Source organism: Martes martes (genome assembly GCF_963455335.1).
Source record: "Martes martes genome assembly, chromosome: 1".
NCBI classification, from domain to species: domain Eukaryota; kingdom Metazoa; phylum Chordata; class Mammalia; order Carnivora; family Mustelidae; genus Martes; species Martes martes.
In genome coordinates this window covers 95,926,774-95,937,080 of record NC_137888.1, presented here as the reverse complement: position 1 = coordinate 95,937,080, position 10,307 = coordinate 95,926,774, and positions in this window count along the sequence as shown.

The following is a 10,307-nucleotide window of genomic DNA, read 5'->3' as shown; positions in this document are numbered from 1 at the left end:
GTTTTTGATTTTACATCTGTAGCAGTAACTTAACTTGCTTTTGTTCCAAAATGAATTTCATGCTCAACTTGTTTTTCTTAATTAAACTTCCTTTAGCAGTCCCTAATATGTGTATTATTAAAACTCATTAGTGCCATTCACGCTTGCCTGTCATTTTTTGGCTACACATTCATATATTGAAGTGTTCTGTTGCTATATATAGGAAGAAAATTAAATAATAAATATGGGGACTTGAACGTTTTATGAGTGTCAGGATGAGAGACTGCCTGCAAGGCCCATAAGGTTTCACACAAAAGAGGCATTACTGCTAAAGCTAACATGCTGACACATCTCTGATCTATAAAGTCTGCAGTAATGGCAGCAGTAAAGCGTTGTGCCATTGACTGGAATTTCTCTTACATGCAACGGAAATAGCACAGAAAAGATTATACCGACTGTTATAAAATGAATTCATATAAAATCCCCCCAAAGTTTAATGTCTAATAATTTCAAATGCCTGAAGTGATTTACTAGTTTTCTCTGACTTCAGTTATGCTTAGAGTTGGTAACCTTTCTCTCTCACACAGGTTTACTACCAAATAGGTGGGTTTAGCCATTTGGGGGGGGGGGCAGAATTTTAAAGCAAAAAGGACTCATACCCTTTTATACCAACATAGTAATACTCAACATCATTAATGTGATTCCATTAATAACAAAGTCAAAATAATCAAATATGTAACTGTTAAGGATCACTCTTCTTAGAAACAGTTGAGAATGTTGCTATCCCACAAGATTAACAGATTAGCTACCTCAAAATATTTTAAAATTATTAAATTTAAAATATTTAAATTATTAAATTTAAAATATTTAAATTATTAAATTTAAAATATTTAAATTATTAAATTTAAAATATTTTAAATTATCTTTAAAAGGTATTATTTTAAATTATCTTTAAAAGGTATTAAAAAGGAATTTAATTAAATTCCTTTTTTTAATTTTTTAATTAAATTCCTTTTAATTAAATTAAATTAAATAGGAATACCTTTAAAAGGTATTAAAAAGGAAAAGGACATTCTAGATTCACCATGAATGTTCACTATTTTATTTTTTTTAATTTTCTGGGCTTTGCAAATCTGAGATATTAAAAAATTAAAATTTTAAATTAACTGAAACTTCTGCTTTGTTTTTATATATCTCAAGAGAGCAAAAGAGATGGAAAATTTGCATTTTTGGATGCCATGTGTTAAATTTCAACAAATCATTAAAAACTATTGCCCTTTTCATTTTACTTTCAATTAACAGTGTGTAGCAATTTTTTTCCAAAAAAATCGATTAACGTAGAATAGCATGTAACTGTATTTAATCATTTCAAAATCATAGAAGGAAACTGTAGGAAATATCTGAACTCCTACTGCATGGTATTTCAGTTAGAACACATGGAAGGCTTCTGAGGGACAGGTGCAGCTGTCAAACTAAGCTCCAGTGAATGCAACTTCAGTTTTTCCATAGTCATAAGCTTTGGGGAATCCAATGCTATTTCTTGTCACATATGTCATGAACTGTTTTTGCAATTTTCTGGAGGGGGTCATTGAGAGCTTCCATCCCTTCATCCTAAACTACCACATTTTGTGTTATTCTGAATCAAAATTGGAAGAGCTGATCAAGACCACCATGTTCTTTTAATAATCGCGACCAAAAATATGTGTTTGGATAAGGTAGAGCAAAATGTCATTGATTTTCTAAGTGAACTCTCAGGTTGTTCAGTAGTCCTTAAAGTCATCTACTCTATTAGTAGAGAGCATTTCAATTACTGAGTACCTTGCTTTTATTTATTGGCTACAGTTTAAAAAATTTTTGTGGTATGTAATTCTACTTTTATTTCTATCATTATTGACCTTCCAAAGTGGATCTACTACCTACAAAGTTACTAAAGTTTTGTACAGGAACTGCTTATAGAAACCAAAGAATAAGACAAAGCCTTCCCTTTTCTCTTCAACTGATGAAAGAGAATAAAATGAAGGAGTAAAAAGTATTGATGATTCCTGACAGAGAAAGATACTGCTTATCCGTGACAGAGGCACTTGAAGCTGAGTCTTTTGCTTTAGCACTATGGCAAATGCCATGATCACCAATTCAATCGTTGTGAAATAAACAAAATAACTTTTTAAAAGAACCATCTTTCTCATGTTTCATATCTTCCATCTACTTACAGCAATGTTACATTCTCTACTAGCCCAGAAAAAAAAAAAAAAATCCAGCTCACTTCCCATTCACCTTCATTAATTATTTACTATCATCATTTAATGTGTTATTTACTAGCTGACTCTTTTTTGCTAATTTAAACTTTGAAAAAAAAGATGTTAACTATTGTTGGACTATGCAACCAAGATCAGTGGCTAGAATGTACCAATACACAAAACATCCATTCTTCTAGCTCACCCTGCACATGAATCACGTGACTTAGAGCTGCGTAAAAGAAAGGCAAATCTAGCCTCTCAGATATCTCCTTAAAACTAACAGTTGGGCTTACAAAAACTATTTTTTTTTTTTGCTATTTTTGTCACCTCTAAACAAGCTTACACAAAATCTGCAGAAATAGGAAATATTTAACTTCTCCACCACAGAATCCTTGGGAGACAAAGTTTTCTATTTTGCTATTTCATCTTAAAAAAAAAAAAAAAGGAATGTCATTGTGCTTGTTTCAGAACTTAGATTCAAGAAACACATATACACACAAAACCAGGAAGAAAGTTTGGCAAGGCTCCCCTTTTAATACCAGGATGTCATATGAATTTGGAATTCCTGAAATAAGTACTGGGATGATGAGTGCTTCAGATGACATTGAAGAGTTGCCTTTCATGAGTTCACACATAATGGAGAGGCTCGAATGCTAAAGCCATAAAAGTATCTACATTCATATCATAACCTGTAAACAGAAACCCCTGAAAAATACTTGAAGCTTTTTTTTTAAAGATAAAATTGTATAAAAAAATCATTATATTTTAGCAATTACCCATCTCCATCTTATCCTAATATATTTGGCTGTCTGAAGTTTTAAAATTTAACGAATTGGCCTTAAATAGGAAGAGCCTGCTAAAATTATAATGCTGAGGTGTCTGAAGGTATATAGGGGTGGGGGATAGTCATTAGTCTATTTAACGTATCTATATACATATTTTAAGTGAATCAGTTTTTCATATGTTATTGCTCAGAATAACCTATGTGTGTTCCAAAATTGGTTCAGAATAATATGCTTTTCTGGATTCCAAAGCAACTTCTAGTTTCCTAAGTCAATTAATATTACAGATTTGAGTGATTAATTTTAATTATATCTGCTGAAATCGATTTTCCTTCTGCAAATAATGATGAGCTTTTCTTGAGAGCTAAAAAAATAAGATAATAAAAAGGAAAAAAAAATTCCTTGTATTCGGCTGCAAGAAAATGTCTGGGAACGCGCGCGCACCGCTCAGTTGGAAAGAAAAGCCAGAGAGTGGCGAGGCAGCCAGGGTAGGGATGCATCAGAAATGCAGCGGCTGCCTGGCTCACTCGCCAGTCGGGGCCCTCGGCATAAAGGCTGTAACGCCTTGCTGGACTCTTCCAACTCCAGGAAAGTTATCTCGGACTGTATTATGCAAAGTCTTGCAAGTGAATTACAACACAACATGTGTGGCCCGTCACCCACTTCTGTGTCTATCCAATGCAGTGACCCTGTAACCCTTTAGCGTTCGGCTGAGAGGAGGAGGCGGGATATGGGAAGGGGGAGGGGGAGAGAACAAGATAACACGACAACAGCCAATTCCCCCTGCAAAATTCCCATAGAAGCCAAGATAGCCGCCGAAACCGCGGCCAAGGCAGTCGCGATTTCTACTTGGGTTCTCCCCTGCACAGGCAGGTTTTCCAAGGCACCCTGCTACCTCTCTTTAAAGTATCCCTAAGAGGAAAGCACTGGATCCAAGAGGGATCTCCCAGCGGAGAGGTTTTCGATGCAAAGTTGAGACATCGGAGGGTTGCTTGGCTTCCCCGCCAACGCCACAAAATAAGGTTTTTAAGCTCGATCTAGGTAGCTCCCCAGCGATCCACCCCGAGATGCGCGAGGTGGCTTTACATCCCCTTTTCTCTCCCCATTACACCGGCGCCGTGTCCGCAGCACCTACCGCGCAGCGGCACACAAACCCTGGCAGCCCCCTCCCAATAAAAGACCCCCAAACTTACCCTCAGTAAGATCAAGCCACAGAGGGGGCCCCCTCATCCTCCCCTAGTCCCCTTCCAATCATTCAAGGAGACAGTTCTACAACACTTCACCGTCAAATTCAAGCTGAATTGGTCAAAGTATTTATCAGCTTCTAGACGCTTTTTTCGAATCTTGAGCACTGGTAATTCTTGTTTCAGAATTCAAGATGCTTCCTTTTATTATTTATTTTTCTTCTTTAAGCAGCCGCAACCCCAGTTTTGCGGCCCCCCCCCTTTTTTTTATTCACCCACGGACACTTCCAAAACGTGTCGATTGATCCTTTTTTCTCTCCAGATGAAACCACGATCCAGAATTCTCGGGACCCAAAGCCACCTCCATGTAAATCCGACCATCAGGCAAGAAATACAAATGATCAAACAACGTTACTTCTTTCGGCTGCAATCAGATAATCCTGCTAATCCAATAGATTTATCTCGATTGGAAATTGACCTCAAAAATGAATCCCTGGCGCTGATGTCCAGTAAAGCGATTTCGTAGCCCTGTTCGGGTGATCGAAAGAACTGTGGCTTCTTTCTTTCTTCCTCTTTTTAAAAAATCTTTTTGGATTCAGGGTGCACTGCTCGCAAAAAATGCCGAGGACCCTGGTTTTCCCCTAATATAGGTTTCTACTCCAAATCGGTGCAGGATGAAAAATGGTACAAAGATACCCCTAGTGGCTTGAGGTGATATTGCAGGGAATCTTTTTTTTTTTTTTTTTTTTTTTTAAATCCCCTCTCCTCACCTATTTTCTCCCCTCTGCACTGTAGATAACTGGCTGCTATAGTAGTTAAGAAGACTGAACAGGGATTAACGTGAATAGTATATGACTACTTGAGAAGATAGTCTGATCTTTCTTCTTTGTTTTAAAGACCAAATCTCCTGTGCTTTGTCTCCCAGTATTCCAACTCTTTTTCAACAGTTTTCCCCAATGGCATTTAGTAGCTAAAATGCCAGTCTGGAGCAGCTACTGATTTCAAAGCAAATATATTTGTTCCCTGAATAACTATAGATACCCAAAGACACCCCAATCTACCTGAGACATGCTGCTTTCAGAAAAAAAAAATTAATATTTTGTTTTCTTTAAAGTTATACAATTACGAATACATATTTTTTATACAATCTTTTCTTATTTTAGACTTTTGATATTCATTCGACAGAGCCAATGATGGCTGCTATGAGCCTGTGGTCAAAAAGCAAGACTGAAGGGTCATTATATAGTTCTCAATGTTGCTTATCTGAACCCTTAGCAATTCAGTCATCTCAAGATTACTACTAGCATTTTTGACAGGTTTTAGAGAAAAAGCCAATGCAGTAAATTTCAAGATTCCATTTTGGTAAGCAATACTTCACAAACTTTACTCTACTTACCAAAGACCCAGGAATCTTTTTAAAAGGAGGATTCTGGTTTGGTAGGACAAGAGAAGGAATGAGATTCTGCATTTTTAACAAGCCCTCTGACCACATCCTGATTATCAAGGACTTAGTAAACTTGGGAAGTTGAATTCACTTTCATGAGTGCGTGCAATGGTTGCAAGGACTCCACTCTTAAACTAAGTAATTAAGCCTTCTTAGTGTATGAGCTATTAAGGAGTCAAGAAACCTTCCTTCTATTACTGGTTTTGTTATTAATTGACTATGTGACTTTTTGGCCCATGGCTAATTTATCTATTAAAATTGAAAAGTAAACCAAAATAAATGAACAAACATACCTGTTCCTAGATGGGAGACTCAATGCTATAAATTAATAATGTAATTATTATTAAAAGCCCACTATAATTTTTCATGGAACTTGAAAAGTTAATCTTAAAATGTGTTTGTGGGAACAAAGGGTCAAACTTGTCAATACAATTTTACATACAATATAATTAAGAATAAGGTATGGATAATTTTCATATTAACTATTGAGACTAAATAGAAAATGGCAGTAACTGAGGCAATGTAGCTTTGGGTCAGGGATAAAATTAGTCCAATGGAATAGAATAGAGGGCTCAGAAATATATCTCTGAATTTATGGTAACTTGATCAATAACAGGTGGCATGAGAGAGCAGTGAGGAAAAGTGAATTATTCAGGCAATAGAATAGGCATATGAAAAAGTTATAATTCATACCTAAATATGTATTTAAGGTAGGACAAAGCCTTAAAGATGCAGAGCAAAACTTAAAACCTTTTAGAGAGAAATAGCTTTGTGATTTGGGGTAGATGGGAATAGAAGGGTTTATTAAACATTAAGTCATAAAAAGTTAAGTCTATAAAGGAAAAAATGTTATTTTGATATATATTAAAATTAAAAATTTATGTTCTTCAGGGCCCCTGAGTGGCTCAGTGGGTTAAGCCTCTGCCTTCGGCTCAGGTCATGATCTCAGGGTCTTGGGATCAAGCCCCGCATTGGGCTCTCTGCTCAGCAGAGAGCCTGCTTCTCTCTCTCTCTCTCTCTCTCTCTCTGCCTGACTCTCTGCCTCCTTGTGATCTCTCTGTCAAATAAATAAATAAAATCTTTAAAAAAATAAAAATAAAAGTTTATGTGCATCAAAAAATCAAGGCATAGACTGACAGAAGATATTTGCTCTTCATGTAACCAAAGAAGGATTAGTATCCAAGTACATAAAGCTTTCTTACAAACCTATAAAAACAAAAGATTATGATAGGATAAAATGAACCAAGATGAATAGCAATTGGCAGAAAAGGATTCTCAATGGCCAATAAATATCTGAAAAAGATACCTTACTTATTAGAGAAATACAAGCTAAAATGATGAGACATCATATCATAGGTATGAAATTTGCAAAAATTTGTAAATCCAGCAATATGAAAGAATGATGAGAATATGAAGAGACCATGGAAAGCACATTAGAACAGTAACAGTTTAGAGATTGTTGAAGATCCTTATTTCCTAAAATTGAGTCTCTCTACTTCTGTGTATTTCTCTTCACACACACAGAAAAAAACCATTACAAAATTAGTTGTAAGAGAAAAGAGAAAAAAGAAAAAGGAGGAAAAAATATAAACACCTTTAGATAAATAAGTGGGCAAGCACTTTATAGAATAATCACATACTGTGACACAAGAAGCAGTAAAAAGAAAAATGAATGCACTATAGCTATTTGAGTTAGCATGGACATCTCAAATATGCAGTCTGGAGCAGAAACAATAAAAGCAGTTTGCAGAAGGATACCTGTGGCATGATACAATTTATGTATCAAGTTTTAAAATGTGCAAAAAATAATTACATATTTTTGAGCATATTTATATGTGGGAAAGGTATATAAACATCCATGATAATGATAAGCCTGAAATTCTGGGTAGAGGTTATCTTTGGGAAGAATGAAGGTTAATGACATTTGGAAGACATCTAGGAAACTTCAGCTGAATCTTCAATGCTTTATTTCTTAGACTGAATCTTGAGTACACAGATATTTATCGACATTTATAATATTACATACAAATTGTCTGTATGTCTGAACTATTTCATTAAAGTGAAATATTTAAACTAGATGAGCTCCATAAACCCTTTACAGCACTAGAAAATTTTCTAATTAGAATAAATATACGTAGAAGTGAAAAGAAATAGTATGGGACTTTGGAATTTCATAATGTGCTTTCTGTTTAAAAATCTGTAGTACTTTTTATTTCTAAGAAGTGGAAATGGATCAATACTTATTTGTTTCTACAACAGGTATGAAAATTTCCAGCTAGCAAGCAAAAAACACCACCGAAATGGAGAAAAATGTGGTTGAAATAGGGGGAAAATGTAGTTCTCAACAAGCTCCTTCGTGTACTTTCCTTTGATCTCACATGGAGTAACCACAACTCTGAAAATGTAAAACAGGCAATCAGTTGATCGTGTTCAGTTCTGATCGGTTACCTGGAAACCACCAAAGCCAGAATAGCCCTAAGTCAAACTACAACATAAAAGATAATATCTCCAGAATATTTAAAATACATATGTAATTTCAAGCAAGGAGGTTTTGTTGATATGAAATACAAGAACTGGAAATCAAATTTCAAAGTCATCAGACAATATTTTTCATAATTCATTCAAAACTGGAGAAGATATCAAATATAAGAAAGAAATTTTTAGGGCCCAATGTTAGAAGTAAAATGAGTTAGATTAGCAGTTAATATCACTCAACTCACTTCGAACTCAAGAAAGATTCCTAGACAAGTCATCAATCAATTTTCAGAACAGCATCCCTAGGCAATAGCCAAAGCAGCTTTGTAATATAGAAAGGGAGAGGGGACAACTTAATGCCCTTCAGTGACAGAATAAACAAGGGGGAAGAAGCAGATGTAATATCCAAAATTTGGAGAGGCTGACGTATTCTTTCAGCAACCACTTGTTGAATACCTCCTGCCTACTGGTCATAGGACAAAGAATTTCACAAGAGAGTTAACATTAAAACAAATAACCACCATAAACCCATAGTTAGTAATTGATAATTGATTTGTTCATTGTAAACGGTTAGTAGTTATTCTGAATTAATACTTAACCATCTATGCTGAAAATGAGATATAAGACACTAATATAATATTGAAAGTTCATTTTCAGTGTGTTTAAGTACAAACTGATACGATGGGATAAGGCAGTCAATGAAGGAAAAAGAGTAAAACAAGACGAGGATGAGGCATGGCAGAGGAAAGGAAGAAGACTGAGGATAAAAATATGAATCAAACTCATTTCTCTCCCTGGTGATTTACTTTACAGACAAGATAGAAACTTACTTAATCTTTGTATCCCTCAGAGTACAAATGATTAGTGAATGAATGCCTTAATGGATCAAAGTGTGAAGCTAGTCTGTACATGAAGAAAACAAATCTATTCTCTATATTGGAAAGGCTTGCTAATATCTCTTCAGAAAATGAAATGAAGAGAGGAGGAAAATAAAAAATTACTATGACTAACAATAATGGGAAATGAAAGGCCAAGACTGGCAAACTTGAGTGCCAGTTGGAATATGGGATTCCAATTTGATTCTGTCACTAAAATTTCAGCTCTGCTAAAACCTATGGTAGAATTACACGTCCTATTTTGGTTTCGGCACTTTACACAAACAAACAAACAAGTGATTAATTAACGCCAAATGGATCATGAAAAGAAATGGCATAGTTCTACTAAAAAAAAAAACCAGATAAGAAAGTATTTACTTATTGCTTTTAAGTACAACAACAGTCAGTATGAAAAGAGGGTTATGATTTTGGGGGGCAGGAGATAATTGATATAATGGCACATCTTTTGTGACCAGGTCAAATCAATTAAGTTCTGCCTGGTAGTAAACATTTTAAGATGTTATGAGAGATTGGTATTCTATGTCTAGGAAAAAAAAAGAAAACTTCAAAAATACTGTAAAACAGATTTTCTAAAACAAGTCTTGGGAAAATATATTCTTCTACCATCTTCACAACTCCCCTGATGTACCCTCATTTTAAGTGCTCAGGACTTGAATCTAAATGAATGGCAACTGGGAATTATGAAAGACATAAAAATAAAAAGTATTGCAACATCACAGGCCTAACTACTGCAAAGGTAGCTGTTTATAAGAGGTTCTCTCTACAGGGAAGAATCTGTTCAGACAATCCTGCTTAATTAGTAAAGACTACTTAAAACACTTGACTGATACTGAATATTTCAGGTATGTATTGGGAGAACACACCTGCTTGAATGCTAAATATACCAGATGCATCTTTATATTTCATGGTTTGAAGACCTGTAATGGAAACCAAGGAGGTAATGATCAAGACTAGATATTTTAGGATGAGACTGTCAACCAGAGAAATGGGGCTTTAAGAAGATTAGTCTGAGATTCCAAAACATATGTTCAAAGTTCAGGGTCCTAAGTCAGAAATAAATCTAGCTTTTTGAAACAAATTTAAATCATTATGAACTGATAAAAATTTCTAATTCTAATTTCTGATTCTTAATTATTAGCATAACAGTACTAAAGTTTAGAAATTTTTATCAGTTCATAATGATTTAAATTTGTTTCAAAATTTGTTTCAAAAAGCTAGATTTGAAGGAGCACTTTTTTTTACATCTATAATATAGATTTAATCGGTACAATTATTCTTTACTTAAAAATATGTAAATTTTCATCTTCAAA